Genomic DNA, 22,717 nt, shown 5'->3' with positions numbered 1-22,717 from the left:
ACTAGTCCATTGACTTTGGCCTAGGCCTATTGAACTGAATCGAGTCCTCTAGTGAACTGAAACTATATTTGCACTGCCTAAGAAAGTATTTGTGGTCTATTTTATTAACTTGTGCCTTTTTACTCCCATTTCAGGTAACTGTAATGCCATTTTGGTCCTATTTCAGGGGAGCCTAATTTATTGGTTTGGTATTGAAGTGTGTTTGTGTATAATATTAAGTTGCCTCCTTCTAGAGAATGTTTTCTAAATGACTGTAATAAATTAAAAAGTGGTGTACCAAGAAACTTTGAGTGTGTCTACTTGAACCACTGTGATTGTAAGACCTCTGTAATATCCTTTTTCTGCTCACATTCCCTCTTAAAATAAGCCTGCCTGCTCAGCTCGCTACCACAAACTGTGTAATACAGACTTATACCAAAGGTGGATTTTGCTTACACCTGTAGTCCTAATTGTATGTGGTGGTCCCAGAGGGTACTGCATGCAATTCTGCCTAAAAGCCGCCCCCTACCTACCCTGAATGGGTTTGGCTAAAATCTCAGCGTCTCTCTGTTCACCATAATGGGATGGCCTCCCAAAATCATTCTGTTAGATTTGATTTTGGAAATCTATCTTAATCTTGCACTGGCACTCTGCTCTACAAGCAGCCATCACCCTTGTAGAATGGGCTTGTAAGCCTGATGGGACCTCCTTCCACGCCTTCTCATAGCATTTTGCTATGCAAAGAACAGTGCAGTGAGACGACATTCGTTCGGTCACTGCACGTCCTAGTCTCAAGTGTAAAAAAGCAATCAACAGCTGGGTACTCCGTGCGAAAAGACACTAACCTGGACAAATAGAAACTCAATGCCCGTTTCAGGTCTAATGTATGGAGCCAGGCAATTCGATGTTTTGGCAAACAAGAAAACTTTCAAGGTGAATGCAGGAACAGAACCTTGCACGACATTGCCTGCCACTCATTTATATGTCTATCTGAAGTAATGGCCACTAAGAACATAGTCTTTAAGGTCTAAAGGTTGATAGATGCCGAGTGCAGATGCTCAAAAGGGAATGCCATTCGAAAGTAAAACCAAATGAAGATCCCAAGCTGGGACTATAAATGGTGTTGGAGGAAACAGGTTTACCAGCCCTTTCATAAATCGGAAACACGACTGGGGCTGAAAAGAAAGAACCTTGCTCTTGCAGTATCTTAAACAGAGAAAGAGAGGCTAGAAACTCCACAACGTCAGGAGCATCAACGGAAGGAATTGAATCAGCGGGAATGCATAGTGAATGCACACTAGAAATGCCTGCCCTAGTAACCAGCAGAGGGAAAATTCCCTTGAGCAGAACCATTTGCACTTAGACTTGCCATTTGTCTGTGGAGAAAATCTCCGAAATGATCTCTGAGCAGAGATCCTCTTCATGAGAGATTGCACTCTGCCCTCTCAGGGGATGATGCAATTCCTTGCTGTCACAGCCAGATGAGCTGTAGAGATCTAGACCTCGTTCTCTACTGCTAAAATCCAAAGCTGCGTGGCCTCCCTGCATAGGGCAATGATGGCATACACCCCTGTTTGTTGAGGTAATGCATAGTAAGGAACAAGTTACTTACCTGTAATAATTGTTCTCCAGCATGGTTTGGCATGGACTCACATGCTCATGAATATTCCCCGTCGTCAGGCTGGGAATCCTCAGTAAAGAAAAAATCGGTTTGTTTTGTTTCTGAACTGTCTTTCTACTATTAACCAATCACTGGTCTCTGGGTCATACTGCCCCCAGCAAATGACTGCCCTCTACCTAAGCCCCTCCTGTGGCAGCCATGTTCAGATTTGGTAGCACGTGAAGTAGCAGTAGGACCAAGAAAAGAGCCGCAGAGGGGTAGGCGGGAGGGTTCGCATGTAAATCCATGCCAGACCCATGCTGGAGAACAATTACAGGTAAGTAACTTGTTCCTTCTCCAGCATGGGGTCTGGCATGGATTCACATGCTCATGAATACAAGAATACATAGCAGTACACACATGCACAACCACGGGAGGTAGCAAGGCTCAACATTAAGCATTTCAACAACTCAATATTCAGCAAATCTTAACTCCTCACCAGGCTCACCTTCAAGCGAACAGGTTGCGCAGCACTGCTTGGCCGATTCTGGACTCCTCCCTGGAATCCCTGTTGATGCAGTAGAATCTCGTGAAGGTGTGCATTGACTTCCACGTAGCAGCCCTGCAGATGTCCAGCAGGGGCACACCAGAAGGAACGCTGTAGTAGCAGCGATTGCTCTGGTTGAATGGGCTCTCGGACGGCCGGGCAAAGGTCGGTTTGCCAACCGGTGACAGTGCATGATGCAGTCTGGAAATGGACGCTTTCGAGAGGGCCTTCCCTTGGTTCACAGGTCCAAAGTTCACAAACAGCTGTGATGTCTTCCGAACTCTCTTTGTGCGGTCCACGTAGAACTTCAGCGCTCTAGCCACATGCAGCGAGTGCAAAGTCCTCTCAGCCGGCGATGAAGGTGACGGGAAGAAAACAGGTAACACCAAGGGCTCGTTGAGATGGAAGTCCGACGGCACCTTGGGCATGAAGGAAGGGTGCGTCCTCAGCACTACACTCGTCTCGTGGAATGTCAGATATGGAGGCTTACAGGAGAGGGCCTGGATCTCTCCCACTCGTTGTGCGGAGGTGATGGCCACAAGAAAACCTGTCTTCTACGATAGGAACTTCAGCAGTGCCGAGTGCAGGGGCTCGAATGGCAGACCCATGATCCTGGTCAGCACCAAATTGAGCTCCCATGCCCGGGCCAGAGCCTTAACCGGCGGGAACGAGCGGAGCAGTCCTTACATGAACTCCTTCACCAGGCGATGAGACCACAGCGACGACTGCCCAGGAGTTCTGGTGTAGCGGGAGATGGCCGCCAGATGGATCTTGATGGAGGCATGTGCCAGCCCCGCCTTGGCCAGCGACAGCAAGTACCGCAGCACTTGAGGGGCCGTGATCCGTAGGGAGTTGATCTTCTGTGCACAGCACCAGACAGAGAACCTCTTCCTCTTAGGTCCATAGCACTTAAGAGTCGAGGATGCCCTGACCGTTGCAAGGACTTCCTTGCAGTCCGCCGGGATGTTGTAGCCTCCGAACTCTAGTGCTGCAGGAGCCAGGCCTGCAGGTTCAGCGATCCTGGGTCGTGATATAGGATGGCGCCCTCTTCCCTGGCAAGAAGATCCGCGTCTGTCGGCAGTTTGACTGGGGGGGGGTGGGGGGCGCAACATGTCCAGAAGGTCCTGGGAACCATATCTGCCTCGACCACTACGGTGCGACGAGGATCATCCTGCACCGGGACCGGTGATTGATGAGTCGCATCTGATGAGAAACACTCAGACAAGAGTTCAAAAGTCAAAGGGCCGGAGCCAGGGTCAAGTGACACCGCGGGCCTGTTGCCGAAGATCACAGTGTCAGATAGTTCACGATTCAACGTAGCCAAGAGTACTTCCATATTGTCAATGTTTGGAAGAAAAAGTTATATGACGGAGGGAAGACAAGGGCAAGCCTTGGAAATGAAGACAAGGGATTCACCCAGTTTCCTCAAGCGGAACACAGTACTTTATTCCAATGGTGCAGCTGGTGCCCTGACAGTAGTTCCTGTTGGTTTCCCGCAGACCCACGATTCCTGGAGCTTCGTTGTGAAGGACGACATCTGAAGGGGGTCTGCACCACACAGGGATGAAGCCCGCAGCAGCGACAACGAATAAAAGGTGCGCTCCTTAAAAACAGGAGAGGCTCTTCAAATGGCTATTCGGACCACTACAGCTGTGTGCAGCGATTTCGACCAAGGAAGATCCTCTGGCTGTAGAGGATGAGCTGGTTATCCCCACCAGGCTCAAGGGGAGAAGACTCCGGACTGGATCTCCTCTTAGTCGTTGAAGGGTAGATAGCTCAGGACTGCAGCAGGGCTTCACCTGGACGGGGTAGTTGCAGCAGCAGTCTTTCTCTACGCTTCTCTTCGGTTCCTTGTAGTTCCAGTGGCGAATCTCTGACTTCTAGCCCAAGAGACCTGCCTTTTATGCGCAAAACTCCCATTCACACAGCCTGGCTGTCAATAACCCAGCAGGGGGGTTGTCCAGCCAGGACAACCACCTCAGCCAATCATGGCAAAGTGCAACTTGGGTTTCCTAGGATACCCTGTGCAGGGGGTGACTACACTCCTCCCTCACATTCAGCCCACCTAGACACCCAGGCCCGCAACTTGCATCCAACGGGCGTCAAGGAACTCCAGCAGTGGCCGCATCCGCAACCTGCACAGACGCGCGAAGTAGATGCACGATGACATCATGCCGAGCAGGGACTTGATGGCCCTCACCCTGGCCACTTCCATGGTCAACTGCCATTGTACCTTGCCCAGGATGGCCCTCGTCCTTTCCTCAGACAGTGAGGCCAACCGCGGCACTGTGTCGAGTCTGGCTCCCAGGAACAGGGCGTCCTGCGACGGTACCAAGTGGGACTTCGCCAAGTTGATTGAGAATCCCAGTTCCGTGAGCAGGCAGACGGTCTTTGAAGTGTGGTCAACGGCGAGTTCTCTTGACTTTGCTCGGATGAGCCAATCGTCCAATCGGAGCCGACTTCAACCCGAAGGGCAGGGCCTTGAATTGGTAGTGCCGCCCTTGGACCACGAAACGTAGGAACTTTTGATGTCCTTAATGTATGGGGATGTGAAAGTAAGCATCCTCCAAGGGCAGCGACGATAGGAAGTCGCCTTCCTCCAGCTGTACCAGCACGTGTGGAAGGGTAACCATCGGGAACTTCTGGGCTTTGATATATTTGTTGAGGCGCCGAAGGTCCAGGATGGGCCACCAGCAGCTCGTCTTCTTTCAGACGAGGAAGTACCGCGAGTATACTCCAGAGCCTCTTTGGGACGAGTTCTATCACGCCCTTCTCAGCATGGCTCGTACCTCCAGAAGCAGCTGTGGAACGTGGTTTTCTTTCCTGGCCACAGGTGGGAAATAGGGGCACTTTCTTTGGAACTCCAGAGTGTGCCCGTGGGCAAGGGCATCGAGCACCCAACGGTCAGTGGAGATGGACTCCCACATGCCGACGTTCGCCAGCCGGCCTCCCACTGGGGTGCTTAGGTGGGGGCCCGACGTCACGGCCCGTTCAGTCCTGCTTCGCTGAGGCCTTGCCACCCTGGGCTCCTTGGCGACGCCAACGGTATCCACCAGCCTTGCTGCGACCTCTGTAAGCTTCCTGCGACGAGGAACAGGCAGCTTGGCGGTACGAACTGCCGCCGAATCCTTTGGAGTCACCTTGAGATTTGCCTCCGGAGGTCCGAAAGGACGGCCGTCATTTATGAAGAGTGCCTAGGGCACGGACCGTCTCGGTGTCTGCTTTGGTGGCCTGTAGCGACTCGTCCACCGTTTTCCCAAACAGGTTGTTTCCGTCGAAGGGCATGTCCAGTACCCTCGTCTGCACAACCTGATGGAAGTCGGTGGCCCTGAGCCAACCGCGCCGACGCAGGCAAACGCTGTTGCCCATCTGACTAAAACCGGAATCGGCGATGTCCGTAGCTACAGTGATGGCGTGATCCGACACCACCTTGCCTTCTTGCAGGATTTCCAGGGCATCCGCCCTCTTGTCGTCCGGGAGGAAGTCCAGGATAGGGGCGATCTTGAACCACAGCTCCCTATCATAGCGGGCCAAGATCGCGAGGGCGTTGGCCGCCTTAATGGAAGTCGCTGCCCAGGAGATGACTCGATGTCCCATGGAGTCTAGCTTCTTTCCCTCGCTGTCCAGTGGGGAAGTGGAGGATGACGCCGTTGCCCCTGCCGCTTTATTCTAGGGTGCCGTGGAGACTACGGAATCTGGGGTCGGTTGAGCCCTGAGGCACATAGTGGAATCCGGGACCCGGTAATTCTCGTACCGGTCTCTCTTCACAGGGGCCGTGGAAGGGTTCTTCAGAAGGGACAGACTCGAGTCCCATATGTCGTCCAACAGCGGGACCGAGTACGGTTTTCCTCTTGGCTTCCCGTCCTTGGTAAAGAAATCCCTCTTTCTTTTGTTCCTCGGGGCACATCAGGAAAAGCTCAGAGACCCATGCGATCATGGTGTGAAAGGAGCCAATTTCGTTGGGGGGTAGGGGCGGGAGCCCGGGCAGGAGGCAACGGGAGATCCATTCTATAGTCGCCACTGTCGCCAGTCCCCGTTGTCGCTGTCCCCGTCTCGTCACTCGGAGGAGGGGATGGGGGTAAAGGCTGGAAAGGAAGGGGGAGGATGGACTCTCTGCTTGCTCGGTGGCCTCCCCGACAGTCTAGGTGCCGCTGGATCGTCCACGGGGGGTAAGGGCAACCTTGTCCTTATCTCCGTACACAGGGTCTGCAAAGCCATCAAGATTGCTCCTGAATTGTCCTGTGGCGTAGGCATCGGTTGCAACGGGAGCGACGGCTGGGGCGTGGAGTCCTCCGTTTCATCCACAGCCTGCGGCTCCTCGTCGGCTCCACTGTTGCCATCTACGTCCGCCTCGTCAGGTCGTAGGTCCTGACCTCCTTGTCCAGGATAGCTTTGACGCCAGCCAGACCCCCCCACCTCTTTCTCATCCCGGGGTTTCACTGGGGTCTTCTCGAAAGAGGTTTCCCTCCAGGGGGCCGGGAAACTCTAGGCCCAGAAGACGTCTCCACTGGGGTAGCCTCGGCAGGCTTTGCCAGGGCCGCCACGACTCCTTCAATCGAGCCCTTTTCCGGGTGAATCAGGGCCTTCATGACTTTGGGCGCGTCTGAGGCCTTCATTTTAAGGGGAGGGTCACTGCCCCGCCCCTCCTCGGCTTCTCCTGAAGCTTACCTAGGTTTTCCGACTTCCTTTTCACTGAGCCAGAGCTGCAGATTCCCACAACGAGCACGCCAGCCTTTCAGGGACAGGCCCATGACACCCCTGAGCTTCCGACCAGGGTGTCCAGAACAGCTCCCCCACCATCAGGTTCTCCCAGTTGGCCCACAATGACAGGTCATCAGCCACAGTCTTGGAAATCCTGAGGACATCAATCATGTTGCTCTACTCCTGTGACCATTGACCTTGAGCTAGCCACTGGCATCCTTAGCCTCACCTATGCCACTAGAAAAATACAGGAGGCCATATGCCACTAGAAAACTACAGGAGGCCATGAGGTCGAAGAGGCGAAGAAAAGCTGTAGCTAGTAGATTTCTCACGTTCTAGAACAATGTTACCATTTGACTAATGCTGGTGACTCCTCAGCAGGACAAGCCTTCCCCACACAATTAAGACTACAAGTGGTAATACAAGTTCACCTTTGTTACAAGCCTGTACTACACTGTTAAAGTGGTAGCAGTAGCGGAGCAGCCAGACTTACCTCAAGAGCAAATGAGCAGTAGTAGAAATTACACAAAGGACCACAATTACTGTGACTCAAAGTTTTTGGTTGAAAAGTAAGGAACAAGTTACTTACCTGTAACTGTTGTTCTCCAGCATGGATCTGGCATGGATTCACATGCTCATGAATATTCCCCGTCGTCAGGCTGGGAATCCTCGGTAAAGAAAAAAAATCAGTATCAGTTTCGTTTCTGATCCGTCTTTCTTAGTAGTAACCAATCACTGATCTCTGGGTCATACTGCCCCCAGCCAATGACTGCCCTCTCCCTAAGCCCCGCCTCTGGCAGCCATCCTCAGATTTGGTAGTACGCAAAGTGGCAGTATGACCAAGTGAAGAGCCGCAGAGGGGTAGGCGGGAGGGTTCGCATGTGAATCCATGCCAGACCCATGCTGGAGAACAACAGTTACAGGTAATTAACTTGTTCCTTCTCCAGCATGGGGTCTGGCATGGATTCACATGCTCATGAATATAAGAATACATAGCAGTACACACATGCACAACCACGGGAGGTGGCAAGGCTCAACATTAAGCATTACATCCAAAACTCAACATTAAGCAATTTTTAACTCCTCACCAGGCTCACCTTAGGCGAACAGGTTGCGCAGCACTGCTAGGCCGACCCTGGACTCCTCCCTGGAGTCCCGATCGATGCAGTAGAATCTTGTGAAGGTGTGCGTCGACCTCCACGTAGCAGCCCTGCAGATGTCCAGCAGGGGCACACCAGACAGGAACGTCGTGTAGCAGCAATCGCTCTGGTCGAATGGGCTCTCGGACGGCCGGGCAGCGGTCGGTTTGCCAACCGGTGACAGTGCATGATGCAGCCGGAGAGCCTTCTGGAAATGGAAGCCTTTGAGAGAGCTTTCCCTTGATTCACAGGTCCAAAGTTCACAAACAGCTGTCATGTCTTCCGAAAGCTCTTTGTGCTGTCCATGTAGAACTTCAGCGCCCTAGCCACATCCAGCAAGTGCAAAGTCCTCTCGGCCGGCGATGAAGGCGACAGGAAGAAAACTGGCAACACCAAGGGCTCGTTGAGGTGGAAGTCCGACAGCACTTTGGGCATAAAGGAGGGGTGCGTCCTCAGCACCACCCTCGTGTCGTGAAAAGTCAAGTATGGAGGCTTGCAAGATAAGGCCTGGATCTCTCCCACTCGTCGTGCGGAGGTGATAGCCATGAGAAATGCTGTCTTCCACGACAGGAACTTTAACGGCGCCGAATGCATAGGCTCGAATGGGGGCCCCCCATGAGCCTGGTCAGCACCACGTTGAGCACCCACGTCGGGGCAGGGGCCTTCACCGGCGGGAACGATCGGAATAATCCCTTCATAAATTCCTTCACCAGGCGATGAGACCACAAGGACGCCCGTCCTGTAGTTCTGGTGTATCGGGAGATGGCCGCCAGATGTATCTTGATGAAGGCATGAGCCAGTCCAGCTTTGGCCAGCGACAGTGGGTACGGCAATACTTGAGGGGCCGTAATCCTCAGAGGGTTAATCTTCTGTGCACGGCACCAGACAGAGAACCCCTTCCACTTATGTCCATAGCATTTGAGAGTTGAGGATGCCCTGGCTTTTGCAAGATCCTCTCTGCAGTCAGCCGGGATATCGTATCCTCCAAACTCTAGTGCTGCAGGAGCCAAGCCTGCAAGTTCAGCGACTCCGGGTCGTGATGAAGAATGGTGCCTCCTTCTCTGGAGAGAAGATCCGCGTCCGTCGCCAGCTTGATAGGTGGGGACGCTGACAAGTCCAGAAGATCGGGGAACCAGATCTGTCTCGGCCACGCCGGTGCGACGAGGATCATCCTGCACCTGGACCTCTTGAGCTGGTTGATGAGACGGAGCAGCAACGGCAACGGAGGGAACACGTACAGGAACAGGCCGTACCAAGGGAACGAGAAAGCATCGCCCATGCTCCTCGGCTGTGCGAACCTGCTGGCGAACCTCTGGCACTTGGAGTTTGTCGCTGTCGCGAACAGGTCGATCTGGGGTTTGCCCCATCGTTGAATGAGCTGATCTACCTGGCGTAGTTCCCACTGGTGGCACGAGTGCAGCTCCCTGCTGAGTGAGTTGGTGATGGTGTTTTTTATTCCTGGAAGGTGGAAGGGAACCAGAAACATACCCCGGGCGACGGCACAGTGCCACAGATCCTGGGCTTCCTTGGATAGGTCTGGGGATCTGGTGCCTCCCTGCTTCCGGATGTAGAACATTGTGGTGGTGTTGTCGGTGAAGATCCTCACCACTTTATCCTTGAGGGACCGAAGGAACGGTTTGAGCACTCAGAACATGGCTCGTAACTCCAGGATGTTGATGTGTAGAGGCCTCTCCTCTGGGAGCCAGAGGCCTCTTGCGTGGAGATCTCCGGTGTGGGCCCCCCATCCCTCCAGGAAGGCGTCCGTCGTTACCGTCTCCTGATACGCCGGGTTCTGAAAGTCCATGCCTGCCGTGAGGTGCGCACGGGCACCCCACCATAGAATCGCCCGACGGAACTCCTTGTCGAGCGGGATCCTGTCTTCGAAGCTGCCCACCGCTTGAATCCAGCGGGCATCGAGGAACTCTTGTAGCGGACGCATCCGAAGTCTGCAAAGGGGCACAAGTGGATGCATGAGGACATCATCCCGAGGAGGGACTTGATGGACCTCACTCTAGCCACATCCGTGGCTAAAAGGCGCTGCACCTTGCCCAAAATGGCCTTCGTCCTTTCTTCCGACGGAGATGCCAATCACTTCACTGTATCGAGCTTCGCTCCCAGAAACAGTGCCACCTGCGACGGGACCAGATGGGATTTGGGGTAGTTGATGGAGAATCCCAGCTCCGTGAGCAGGTGGACGGTCCTTGCTGTACGTTCGACGGTGAGTTCTCTTGACCTTCCACGGATTAGCCAGTCATCCAGGTAGGGGTAGACGTGTATCCCTTGCAGGCGCAACCGCGCCGCCACAGGTGCGAGGCACTTGGTGAACACCCTGGGTGCCGACATTAATCCGAACGGCAGGGCTCTGAATTGGTAGTGACACCCCTGGACTACGTATCTGAGGAACTTTGTGTCCTTTTAGAATGGGGATGTGGAAGTAAGCATCCTCCAGGTCCAGTGACGATAGGAAGTCGCCCTCCTCTAGCTGTCCCAGCACATGCTGAAGGGTGACCATCCTGAATTTCTGTGCCTTGATGTACTTGTTCAACCGACGCAGGTCCAGAATGGGGCGCCAACCGCCTGTCTTCTTTCTGACGAGGAAGTATCTTAAGTATACTCCGGAGCCCCGGAGCCTCTTGGGGACGAGCTCGATGGCACCTTTCTTGAGCAACTCCCTTACCTCCAACAGCAGTTGAGGGACGTGATTCTCCTTCCTGGCCACGGGAGGAATGCGAGGACACTTCTTTTGAAATTCTAGCGAGTGTCCGCGGGCCAGGGTGTCCAGCACCTAACGGTCGGTGGAGATGGACTCCCACACGCTGATGAACTTCGTCAGCCGGCCTCCCACCGGGGTGCTTTGATGGGGGCCCAGCGCTACAGCCGGTTCAGTCCTGCTTGGAAGAGGCCTTGCCGCCTTGGCCTCCTTGCCGACGGTGGCGAGACACTCCTTGCTTGTGGCGGCCTCTGTAGGCCTCCTGGGGCGAGAAGCGGGCCGCCTGGCGGTAAGTAGAAGAGCCACTGCTGGATCCCTTGGAGACTCCCTGTCGGCCTCCGGAGTTCCGAAAGGGCCGCCGTTGCTGAAGGACTCCTAGGACTCGGGCTGTTTCCGTGTCTGTCTTGATGGCCTGGAGGGACTCATCCACCGTCTTTCCAAACAGGTTGTTGCCGTCGAACGGCATGTCCAACACTCTGGTCTGGACGTCCTGGCGAAAGTCTGTCGCCTTGAGCCATCCTCGTCGTCGGAGGCAAACCCCGTTGCCCAGTTGGCGAAATCCGGTACCGGCAATGTCCGTTGCCACCATTATGGCGTGATCCGATGCCAACTCGCCTTCCTGCAGAATCTGTAGGGCCTCCGCCCTCTTGTCGTCCGGTAAGAAGTCTAGCAGAGGAGCTATCTTGAACCAAAGCTCCCTGTCGTAACAGGTCACAATCGCTAAGGCATTGACCGCCTTAATCGTCGTCGCCGCCGACGAGATGACTCGTCGTCCCATGGAGTCCAACTTCTTGCCCTCGCTGTCCGGCGGAGAAGTGTAAGTTGAAGCCGCCGCACCCGCTGCTTTCTTCTTGGCCGCTGCTGAGATTACAGTCCGGCGTGGGCTGGGCCCTGAGGCACAAGGGGGCGGCATCGGGGACCCGGTACTACTTCTCGTACCCGTCCCTTTTGGCGGGTGTCGTGGAAGGGTTCTTCAGGATAGCCAGCCCCTCGTCCCAGATGTCGTCGAGCAACGGCACCGTGAGGACCGTCTTTCTCTTGGCCTCTCTTCATTGGTAAAGAAAACATTCCTTTTTCTGTTCCTCAGGGCAGAGCTGGAAGAGCTCGGATGCCCTGGCTATCATGGGGTGAAAAGATTCAGTTTTGTTGGGCAGAGAGGCCCAAGGGGGGGGGGGGGGGGGGGGGGGGTGTTGACGGGATGTCTGTTGTATCATCGCCCCCGTTGTCGTCCGTCCCCGTTGCTGTATCCGTCGCCGTATCCTCCCGAGGTCCGGTGAGGGGGATGAGGGGTCCACAGGCCTCGTGGGCACAAAGGGCGGCGCGGGGTGGACTCTCCTCTGCTTGTTCGTAGGGCTTCCCGACGGTCCTGGTTCCTCCGTCGGGGTCCGTGGTAACCTCATCCTTATCTCAGTACATAAGGATTGGATCGCCAACAAAATGGCCGCCGAGCTATCCTGGGGCTCGGGTAACGGCTGCGACGGACGGGATGGCTGCTCCACTGGGCCCTCGTCGTCGCCATCGTCGTTATCTTCGATCACATCAGCGGGATACCTTCACCTGGAATTGAACCTTCTCGAACCTCTCGTTGAGGCCTACCAACCTCTCATTGAGGCCTTTCACGGTATCCACCGGATCCTCCTCGGAGGCTGACTCCGAGTCCGTAATGGCCACCACTCCCCCCTTTTTCCACCGGGGTCTTCACGGGGGTCTTAACAATGGTCTGGAAAGAGGATTCCCTCCGCGGTTGCAGGGAAACTCTGGGCCCCGAGGCCGCCTCCACTGGTGTAGCCTTTGCCGGCTTCGCCAGGGCCGCTGCGACAACCTCGATAGAGGCCTTTGCCGGTTGGATCAAGGCCCTCACCACCTTAGGTGCATCCTGGGCCTTCGCTTTGGGGGGAGGGTCATCGCCTCGCTCCCCCTCGGCTCCCTTCGAGATTGACCGGGCCTCTCCAGAAGCTTACCCGGGTTCTCGGACTTCCTCTTCCCCGAACCAGAGCGCTGGCTCGTGGTTGATCGCGCCGGGGAAGTCACGCCCTGCCTGGCAGCCGAGGAGCCTGACATTTCAGCGCTCCCGGTGCCAGCGGACTCGCGGTGCTTGGCCTTCTGTTGGGCCCCCGTCGCCGGGGCGCCCTCACAGGACTTAGAAGACCGCTCAGACTTTTTCTTCGCCTTCTCACCTGCTGTACCCTTCTCCAGCCAGGCGGCGAGGCGGGAACGACGATCTTGCTTGGTCCGTTTCGACAGGTTCTTGCAGAACGCACAGTCCTTCTCCACGTGCATCTTGTCTTCATGAAGGCAGTAGAGACATCTCGAATGCTCGTCCTCCTTGAAAACATTTTGCAGTCCGCATCCTGGGCAGCTCCTGAACAGCTTGGATCCGGGCGTCGAGCTTCCATTGTCCTGGGGCCATGTCTGTTGAGGTAGGCCACAGATCTTCTGGAATCCTCCAAGAAGAGTAACTCGACGAAAACTTCACTCTTGAGGGGCGTAGAAGAATTCCGAAACGGGTCCCCGTTATCAGAAGTAGAAACGGTGGAGCTTGAGGCTCGATAAAACCGAAAAAGAGAAAATTCTCCTGAAAAGAGTGAAAACGCAGTAAAAGCTCGAGAGCTAAAGCACGAGGACTCCCAACACTTGAACGTGCGGTAAAAATCTGAGGATGACTGCCAGCGGAGGGGCTTAGGGAGAGGGCAGTCATTGGCTGGGGGCAGTAGGACCCAGAGATCAGTGATTGGTTACTACTAAGAAAGACAGATCAGAAACGAAACTGATACTGATTTTTTCTTTACCGAGGATTCCCAGCCTGACGACGGGGAATATTCATGAGCATGTGAATCCATGCCAGACCCCATGCTGGAAAAACTGCTCTACTGAACACCAGTAAAGATTTGGTCTCTAATCCAGATTCCAGCTCTCCTTTCGTTCTCATCCTTCTTGACTTTTCCTCTGCCTTTGATATGGTCAATCATGCCACTCTGATAAATTGGCTCTGATACCCTTGGAATCAAAGACCTGGCTCTGGACTGGTTTCCACTTGGACTGACCTTCCCAGGTTCAACTTGGACCTTTTCACTCCACCATCTCACTCTCCACCTGCGGTGTCCCTCAAGGCTCCATCCTCTCGCCCTGGCTTTTCAATATCTACCTTGCCCATCTCTAGCCCATTTGATTGCCACCTTCTCTCCTAACTTCCAGTGTTATGCGGATGACAAACAGCTCTTACCTTCAAGCTTACCTCCTCTGCTCCTCCTCTACCTCTCATTGCTGACGGCCTGTCTGCCATTCAGACATGGAGCACTGCCAACGATCTCTGCCTTAATGCCAGTAAGACACATCCGTCTCACTGGGACCCCTGCTTCCTCTTTCCCTCCCACACTCTGGCCTCCCTCCATGGGTCCCCTCCCCTCAACTTCCTGTGAGGCAAAAATCCTTGTAATCTTTTTCTCCCTCACACATCACAGAACTTGCCAAGAAGGCCCAGTTTCAGCTGCAGCTTCTTAAAGGAATTCTCCCTTAACTCACATTCCCCCAGAAACTCAAATGTCTCCAAAGCTCTGGTTATCTCTAGGCTGGACTAATGCAACAGCAGCTTCCTTAATCTGCCCAACTCCCAACCCGTTTCCCCTTCAACTAATCCAGAACAGGACTGCAAAACTTATCCTTGGCCTCAAGCCCAAGGACTGCATCTCTACAGCCATAAAATCTCTCCACTGGCTGCCGGTTCAAGACCCTCTGCATCATCCAAAAGACTTTCTGGGGGCTGGAACCCCACTACATCCAACTCTCTCTCCCTAAATACCTCCCTGCTAGAGCCCTTCGGTCGTCCAACTCTCTGCAGATCAGACACTTTCCCAAGCAGAGAGTGGGGGTAGATCCCTCTCCTCTGCAAGTGCCTCCCTCTGGAGTGGCCTACCTGCCCCTCTCAGACATGAGCCGGATCTCCTTAAGTTCTGGAAGCTTCTCAAGACCTACCTTTTCTATTCTTCTTTCTCTCTCCCCTGTTAATGTCCCTGCCTGCCATTGACGTGCTGCCTGGTTCCTTCAGAGTCTTACAGGGCACTAGAACCCCCTAGACCAGTCTATCCCTGCACTTGTCTCCCCTGAATACCCCTCCCCCCTTCCAACCTGCATTAGTCCTTCTGGGCCCCTCCCACTGCACTAGCCTGGCTGGGCCTGCACCCTTGTAGCCCTTCCAGCCCCTTACCACACAAGTAGCTCTTGGACCTTCCTTCCCCTGCAATCTCTACTTTTCCCTGGCTCTGTCCACCTAGCCTCACCTGGCACTCACTTTCTCATGGGCCCTTCCGCCTTGACCTGCACTATTCCCCCCCCCCCTGCACGTCTCGTTACTGCACTTGCACGATCCGAATGTCACAAGACCTAGAAGGATCTATTCTGTTTGTCCTCCTTGTTCCCCCACCCGCTTGTCTTGTTGCGCCTTTAAACACATTGTGTATATGCGCATTATAAATACCCATTAATAGAGTTAAAGACTTATCAGTCTGAGTGTTTGCAATACACATAAGAAAAGCCGTGGCAGGATAGTGTACCAGGCAGACACTGTATAAAATAAAGCACACCCAAAAAGATATTAAGTTGAAAAGTGGGTGCAGAGACCAAGTGAAGAAAAGCCTCGGCAGGATAGTGTATCAGGCAGATTCAGTATTATATACAGCAAAAACAGGAAGACATCACGGATCGAAGTGTGTGCACGGCCCACATGAGAAAAGTCCAGACAGGTGGAGAAAACAAAGAATTGCTGCAAGTGTGTTTATGAAAAGCCCTGGCAGGAGGGTAAACCAGGCAGTTACCAGTGTGCACAAGAAAGCCCTGGTAGGCGAACACTAAATTGCCACAAGAAGGGGCTATGAGAAGAATATATCAGGACTAGCCAAAGGCTATATAAAAACAGAGAAAAGATGAGTGAAAACCTGGCAGGGGAGTATACCAGGTATCCCAACAAGATAAAGAATCACGTTGTTTTGTAGATCGCTTGTGTTGTGAAGGAAGAAAAACTCAAGGAACTGATCATCTTTTGAATACACAACAGAGGGAAGGTAAATCAGGGGATGGGAATCAGCCTCTGGAACAAGGAACTCTATCCTTCTGCAACCTTTACGTTTGAGTTGTGAATTTTCTCCATTATACATTGATCAATCACTCGAGGCCAAAGACATTACCCTTTTCACGTTAGAGGTTATTTTTATTAGAGTGTGAGTGCAAGAATAGTACTTTAGACACCGGACGGTTTTGTTTTGGACATCGACAGACTCTTAGTTTTGGCTTTAGGAAGAGAAACGCCTCTAGTGCAGGGACAGAGTCATTTTCCAACTCCCTTTATTTTAATAAAAGTATTTGACCAAAACCATAAGACACTTTGTCTCTCATTCCTGGTTTCTCTGAAATGTCCATGATGGAGTCTGAGGTTGTCTCTCTCTCTCTCTCTCTCTCTCTCTCTCTCTCTATCTCTATCTCTCTCTCTCTATGGTCTGCAGAGTCCAGTAAATGGTTATCCAGGGCCTTAACCAACCTTCTCAAAAGGGCCATGTATGACATTCTTTGTTGGGGCAAACCAGCACGCTTTTGTTGACTACCATCTGTAAGCAATCAAAGGGTGTCTCGCTATCTAGACCTCAGGGATCTATTGCTCAGGTGGCCATGGCACGGCCATCGCCTTTGGATCCAGACACATTGGGGTAGACAAGTGCGGGGGGCGGGTGTTAGGGAGAATTCTCATAAATGGCCGATTCCCCTTACCTCCCTTAATGAGTCCCTCAGCAGCTTTGCTGAATTTCTAGGGTTTATTCTTTTCACCTGGTAAGAGTGTGAGCCTTTTTCAAACTCTTACATTATTTTGCTGTGTGTGTTTTTACCATTTGTGTGATCTTGGGCTCTGGAGCCTCACCTACTCCATGAGCATCATTTTTATGTGTGTTACACAGCACCTTCAGTGCAGTGACACAGGGTTGTCTTTTAGACTTCCCACTGACTCCATTTTTTTGGGACGGACTACTGTCTCCCAGAAACATGTAAAGTTGCCATTAAATTTATGTAGTCTCTTTAAATCACAGACCCAGTACAACCCATCTTAATTGGAGTATTGGAAAGGGTTAATTCTTATCCCTTTTTGTCTGTTTCTCTTGGAGCACTGTTTCGCTCGCTTTTCATCAAGACTTGGCTGGTGGCAGTGGTAACTACCCTATTTTTCATACCGCGGTTATCTTAATTAACCATGGTATTGTTTTAGGCTATTTTATTAGCCTCGAACATAAACCCGCTTGACCAAATATATTTTATTTCGGCTCCGGCTAGGTTTATTCGCCATTTATTTTTGTTAAAGTCTTTCTCGTGTTTTACTCTGCGTGCCAAACCATGTTTGGTCCCTTTGTTCGCCGTCTTTTCGCGGGCTACTGCATAGAAGCCCTCCTTAAGGCGCCTGAAAGTCTGGGTATGCAGGATGTGAGGGAGGGGGTCTTAGGACCCCTGCCATGGGTTCTCTTGGTAACCCAAGTCACACTCTTGTCCGATTGGCTGGTTGACTGTCCTTGCCAGGATAGCCACCCTGATGTGTGTTTGACAGCCAGGCTGTGTGAATGGGGGAAAACTGCATAAAAAGCAGGTCTCTGGGACTGGAAAGGCAGAGTCGCCACTGGAACGAAAGAACCAACGAGGAGCCGATAGAAGAGGACCCCTACAATGACTGAACCGCCCGATAAAGCCCTGCTGCAGGTCTGAATCTTTAAAATCCGACGACAGAGAAGATCCTCCAGGAAACTTCGCCCCTTGAGCTGGTGGGACCAACCAGTTCGCCCAAACTGCAAGCCAGGACCCCTTCCTCTGGTCGAATTCGCTGTACAGAGCTACAGTGGGCCGTATAGCCAGGAAGGTCGGACCCTGCTTGGGTTTTAAAGAGTGCACCTTTTATTTGTTGTTTCGCTCTGCTGCTGGTTTCTTCCGTGGGTAGTGCAGGACCCTCCAGTCTTACGACTTCTTGTCAGTCCGACAGTCGCTTCAGGAACTGTGAGCCTGCAGGAACTACCAGTAACGTTCGCCTCAGCTACAGCTTCTCAGTTTTAAGGTACTGTGCAAATCCAGTTGTTCGTTTTGTTCAACAGCTGTGAGTGTTTAAATTCTTTCTCCAATCTGAGGGCTTGTCCTTCTCTTCGAACTAACTTTTCGACCAACCAACCTCGTCCGGAATCCGTGGCACAAACTTTACTGCCAACTACCCTGAACTGTGTGATGTTGAGCAAAGGACTTTTGACCCATTGACTTTGGCCCTAAGCCTTTTCCTACCTGATTCTATCACTGTAGTTCCTCTTGCTCAATTGCCCGGAGTACTTACCTGTTGGTGTGGTTCAATTTCTATTAACTTTGTCTTTCCCTCCCTTTTAAATTGCTGGAGTGCCATTTTGCTCCCACTTCATTTTGTGAGCTTAACTTGTCTGGAACCTATTGGGAGTGGTGTGGTGTATTAAGATTGTGATTTTTAAACTGCTTTATGATAGGGAAATGTAAATTCAGCTTTTATAAATTGTAAATTGAAGCTTATATAGCGCGCCAATCCCAAAGGCATCTGGGCACTTTCTTACAGTAGAGATGTTACAGTTGTTACACAATGCAGCAAACTTTGAGAACATCGAAGTGGTCCTGCAGGAGGTCTATAGTAAAAGTCTTGCACATTCGAAAGTCTTCGACATCAGTAAAAGGTCAGAGGCCGACTGAGGGAGACCGGAAGTGTGATAAGTTAGGGGAAGGGTGTTAGGGAGAATTCTCATTCTATGGCTAATTTCCCTTATCTATAGAGTCCCCCAGCAGCTTTGCTGGATTTGAAGGGTTTCTTTTTTCTCCTGCTAAGAGTGAGACTCTTTTTCCCCACTCTTAAGCATATTTGCTGTGTGTGTTCTAGGCTATTTTTCGGGTTTGATGTCTATGGGATTTCCTCAACCCCATAGGAACCATCTTTATTCACATGTGTTACACAGCACACGTCGTGCAGTGACACAGGGGTGTCGTAGCAACCCCCAAACAGACTCCATACCCTGAGACTGACTACTGTCTACTGTCTCCCAGGGCATGTAAAGTCCCAATTGACTTTATAGTCAATCTTTCTGAACAAACCAGTACAACCCATCTTAGAATGGAGGTACTGGAAGGGGTAAATCATTTTTCCCTGGTGTTCATTTTCGAGAGGGTACCGTACAGTCCCACTCTCAAAAGTTTCTGGCTGGTGGCAGTGGTTACTACCAAAAATATTCGACCGCAAATATTTACCTATGGGATTTTCCCATTGTTCGAGGCTACCACATTTTCTGACAGCCTCTAACATACCATAAGAAGATGAGCAAAAACACCGGGCACACCTATGATTTAACAAAAGAATATTAGGGTATTTTAGAGTAACTTTTACAGAATTAGAGATAATTTGAGGTGCGGGGGAGACTCAACCTTGGAAACTAGGTTGGGAAAATGGAGGACAAAAAGTGGTTGTTCCTAAAGAATTTAGGAACTCCCGTCCCCTGCACACTGCCTGATATCTGCAAAGCAGATCAATAATTTGTGTTTTTTTGTTTTACTAAATTTCATAACACAGTTATGAACACTTTCACTTTCAAAGATAAGGAATGTGCGAATACAATCTCCTAACATACCAGTGACCGATTTCAGCTCCAATGGTTTCACTTGTGAAGTATGTCTTGGCATCAGAGCATCTATGAACATTGATCACTTCCTGAGACCAGTGCTCCCCTTGTACTCAATGGTAGCAACTCTGATCTAGCCTTGCCAGACATTGTTGCGCCTTCAAATGCCATTGTTTTTTTTTTTTTTTTTAAATGGCAGAAGGTGCTGAGTCAAGTTCATAGGCAGCTATCCCCATAGGAGCTGGAGGCACTGTGCTTCTCCTTAACCTTTCACTCTTTTAGATTTTTTAAGGTGTTTGTTCTTCTCGTCTTTTGGCTGAAGTAATACAACAGTCTCCTATTCCTCTGCCTGTCATGTCTGCTTCTGAAAGCCAGTTGCTGACAAGCATCACAGGCATTTTCATCACGTGGATGAAGACAATATATGCAATTTCTGTGGGGATCCCTCAGAATCATTTCCACATTACCCAATGGCCTTTAAAAGTGATATTTTAAAACTGCATAGAAGTCTCAAGCTTACACAACAGATGGGAAAATAACAACATAGAGAAAATCTGTCAGCAAAGGAACACAAGGACATATAAAAAATATCAATATTCTCCCCATTATTGGTGCCGGGAAAAATGTTCAGTGTCTTGTCTGGAAATTAAATGAACAGCACGGATTGCTCCAAGGTTAGCTGGAAGCAGGGCATACATTCTTAAAGGGCCATATGCATCATGGTATGCATCCATGAAATGAAAACCCTCCTTTATTGGGAATAAATGGAAATTATTACGTGTTGAGAGCTGCCAGTCTGAGGTATGAATATTCAAAGACTGTGAACCAATAAAAGACCCAACTCTGCAGAATGGCACATTGCCTTCCACCCTCCTATGCTTTTATGAGAGACAGGTGCTGGAATAGAAATGGAACAGAATATTTAGCAGAAACTATACCGCTCTCATATGGTGCCCTGAATGGTGCCTAGAGTGGTACCTAGATTTCAAGGGTTTTGGTTTATTGGCACGAACATGGAGACTGCATCTATCTGGTAAGGAGGATTCGGGATGGGCGCAAAGTTCTCTGTCTCACAACGAAATCTATGGTGATCTTTGGTTCAAATCTTTCCCCCAGAACCAAAATGGCACAAACTTGCCACAAGAACATTGCACAGATGGGACATGCAGATTTTGTGAGGGCAAGCCACTGGCCACTATTTACTGTATCAAATGCATTGCTAAAAACCCTATGAGTGGTATGCACAGAAATAAAGTATAGCGAATTTGAATTGGAAAACCGTTGCAAATGTATACACCACTTCCAGGAAGAGGCGACTGAAAACAAAAAGGCACCGATCAAAAAAGGGGAAGCACCAGGATAAGACTTTAATTGCGACATAAAGGAAAAAACAGAACATTTGATTGTTGCTTTTAGATTTACAGGGAAGGGGATGGCATCGCCACGATACTCACACGTCAACCCATCTTACATCTAAAGCAACATTCTTTTTGAGATATATTTTCTCGTTCTGTCTATGTTGCAATGTTGCAGGCAATTCCCAATTAATTGGGAATAACAGTCCGTAGGACGACAGAGAAAGGCAGTTTGCAGCAGTCTCTAATCTTTTGGAACGAGCCCGGTTTTTTTAAAATCCAAACTCCTCCTTGCAACAATATAACGTGGCAAACAAAATAGAATGTTTGCATCATGCAGTTCAGATTAATTGTAATGCTCAACTGACATCTATTTTATTAAGTCTGCAGTCATGGATTATGTAAATGGTAACAGACTAGCCTACAGGGGTTTGAGTCTCCTTTACAGGAATAGAAGTCATATTTGAGCTAGGGTTACATTTAAATTTGACAAAAAAAAACCTTATAGAAAGAATTACTAATATTCTGTACTTGCCTAGCCTGAACTGAAATCCCCATTTTGCTTTAGAGAGTTAAAATGTAGCTGTTGTTAATAGGATTTGCAAGCTTTAACTGTTATTGTAGAGTTGGCAGGCGTGCGTCATATGGTTTCTCATAGAGATACTTAAACATTCCTCATATACATTTTATTTCATGAAAGGTGCCTATGCGGCATGAAAAGCAACTTATCAAGAATTAATAACATCTGGCACATTATACTTGAGAAGCACAACTTTGTATTTGCAGTTTTACTCACAAGAAATATATACAAAGACAATCTCTCCAACCCTTACCTCCCTGTCAAGAAGTAATGAACCCTAGAAAAAGGCATACTGGAATACTGATTAAGGGATATTTAGGAAGTAATTTAGGAATTATTTTTTGTCAACTTGGCAACCGATTTATGGTTCTGAATCTTCTGGACCATCCTGGTAGATGAATAATAACCAAAGAGTACTAATACTTAGTAATTATAAAAGGTATTTATCATTAGACTCAAGCCAAGGCTTTGTAAACACTCCCATCACAAAGGAGTTCAAATGAGTGGTTGAAACCCCAACCTGTGGAAAAAGTGCTTCAATCCATCCTTAATGTGCCAACATTGCAATTAGATGTTCAGAATGCGCTCAGAAGACATTTACAGTGCACGACACACATAGTGGATTGAACTGGCAGACTAACACGGCTTAATTCCTCACTAATATAAGATTTGTAACCAAAAAAAGGGTGGTGGACTAAGGTGTGGGGCCTGACTTTACCCTTCACATGTTAATGAAAAACTTTCTTTCGATCTGTGTTCTGTTGCAAACCTAGCCTGAAGCCCTCCATGGGCCATTACCATCTCCATTTAAACAAAACTTTCTCTCTCAATCACAATCATTTTCTGTTTTCAAATGCCAAAGACATGGGCTAGCATTCTCTGTAAACTTTTAATAGGATATATATTTGGAATCTGTATGGAGGCGGTATTTCATAACAGTGGTCTCTTGCAGCCCAATTCCTTGGGGCTGCATGGATTCTGGTAGCCAATGAACAGTTTATGAGACCGGTTGAGCACCAGCACAACCACAGTTAAAGGCAGAGCATTTTAAATCAAATAGTCGCTGTGAAATCACAGATAGAACGCAAGAAACATTCAACTATGAATGCAGTTCTATAGTACTCCCTGTGTCATAGTTCTAGGAACTGTCAAAGCAAAGGTTTGTCTGAAATGTTGTAGCAGCTCCATCCCTCTTGCAATACGTTTAGAAAACTCATCTCTTATTACTACAGAAATGATTCAGAGAATACCTGTATCCAGCCTAGATGAGTGCAGTGCACCAACATAAAGACGGGGATTCCAATTTTTCATTTAATCGAGTTGTGGTTCAGATTCTCCTAGGAATATAGCCCTTTCTAGGCATCAATAAAATGGACAATGGTAAAAGATATCAAGAGCCATTCCACAAGAATTATTTAAGAATACTAAAATGTTGATTAGACTGTTGCAGCTCTTGCTGGTTGT

The 22,717-nt window shown here is 50.2% G+C and overlaps 1 protein-coding gene across 7 annotated transcripts in view; it reads right to left on the bottom strand.

Annotated features, from left to right (window-relative positions):
* RANBP3 (RAN binding protein 3) overlaps positions 1-22,717 on the bottom strand; it is a 1,483,781-nt gene that overhangs the window by 98,652 nt on the left and 1,362,412 nt on the right. The gene's annotated exons all lie outside the window — the stretch shown is intronic.

Source organism: Ambystoma mexicanum, chromosome 1p (assembly GCF_040938575.1).
Source record: "Ambystoma mexicanum isolate Mex_15411 chromosome 1p, UKY_AmexF1_1, whole genome shotgun sequence".
Lineage (NCBI taxonomy): Eukaryota > Metazoa > Chordata > Amphibia > Caudata > Ambystomatidae > Ambystoma > Ambystoma mexicanum.
Note: the sequence above shows the minus strand (reverse complement) of the source record. Positions and strands in the feature narration are given on the sequence as shown.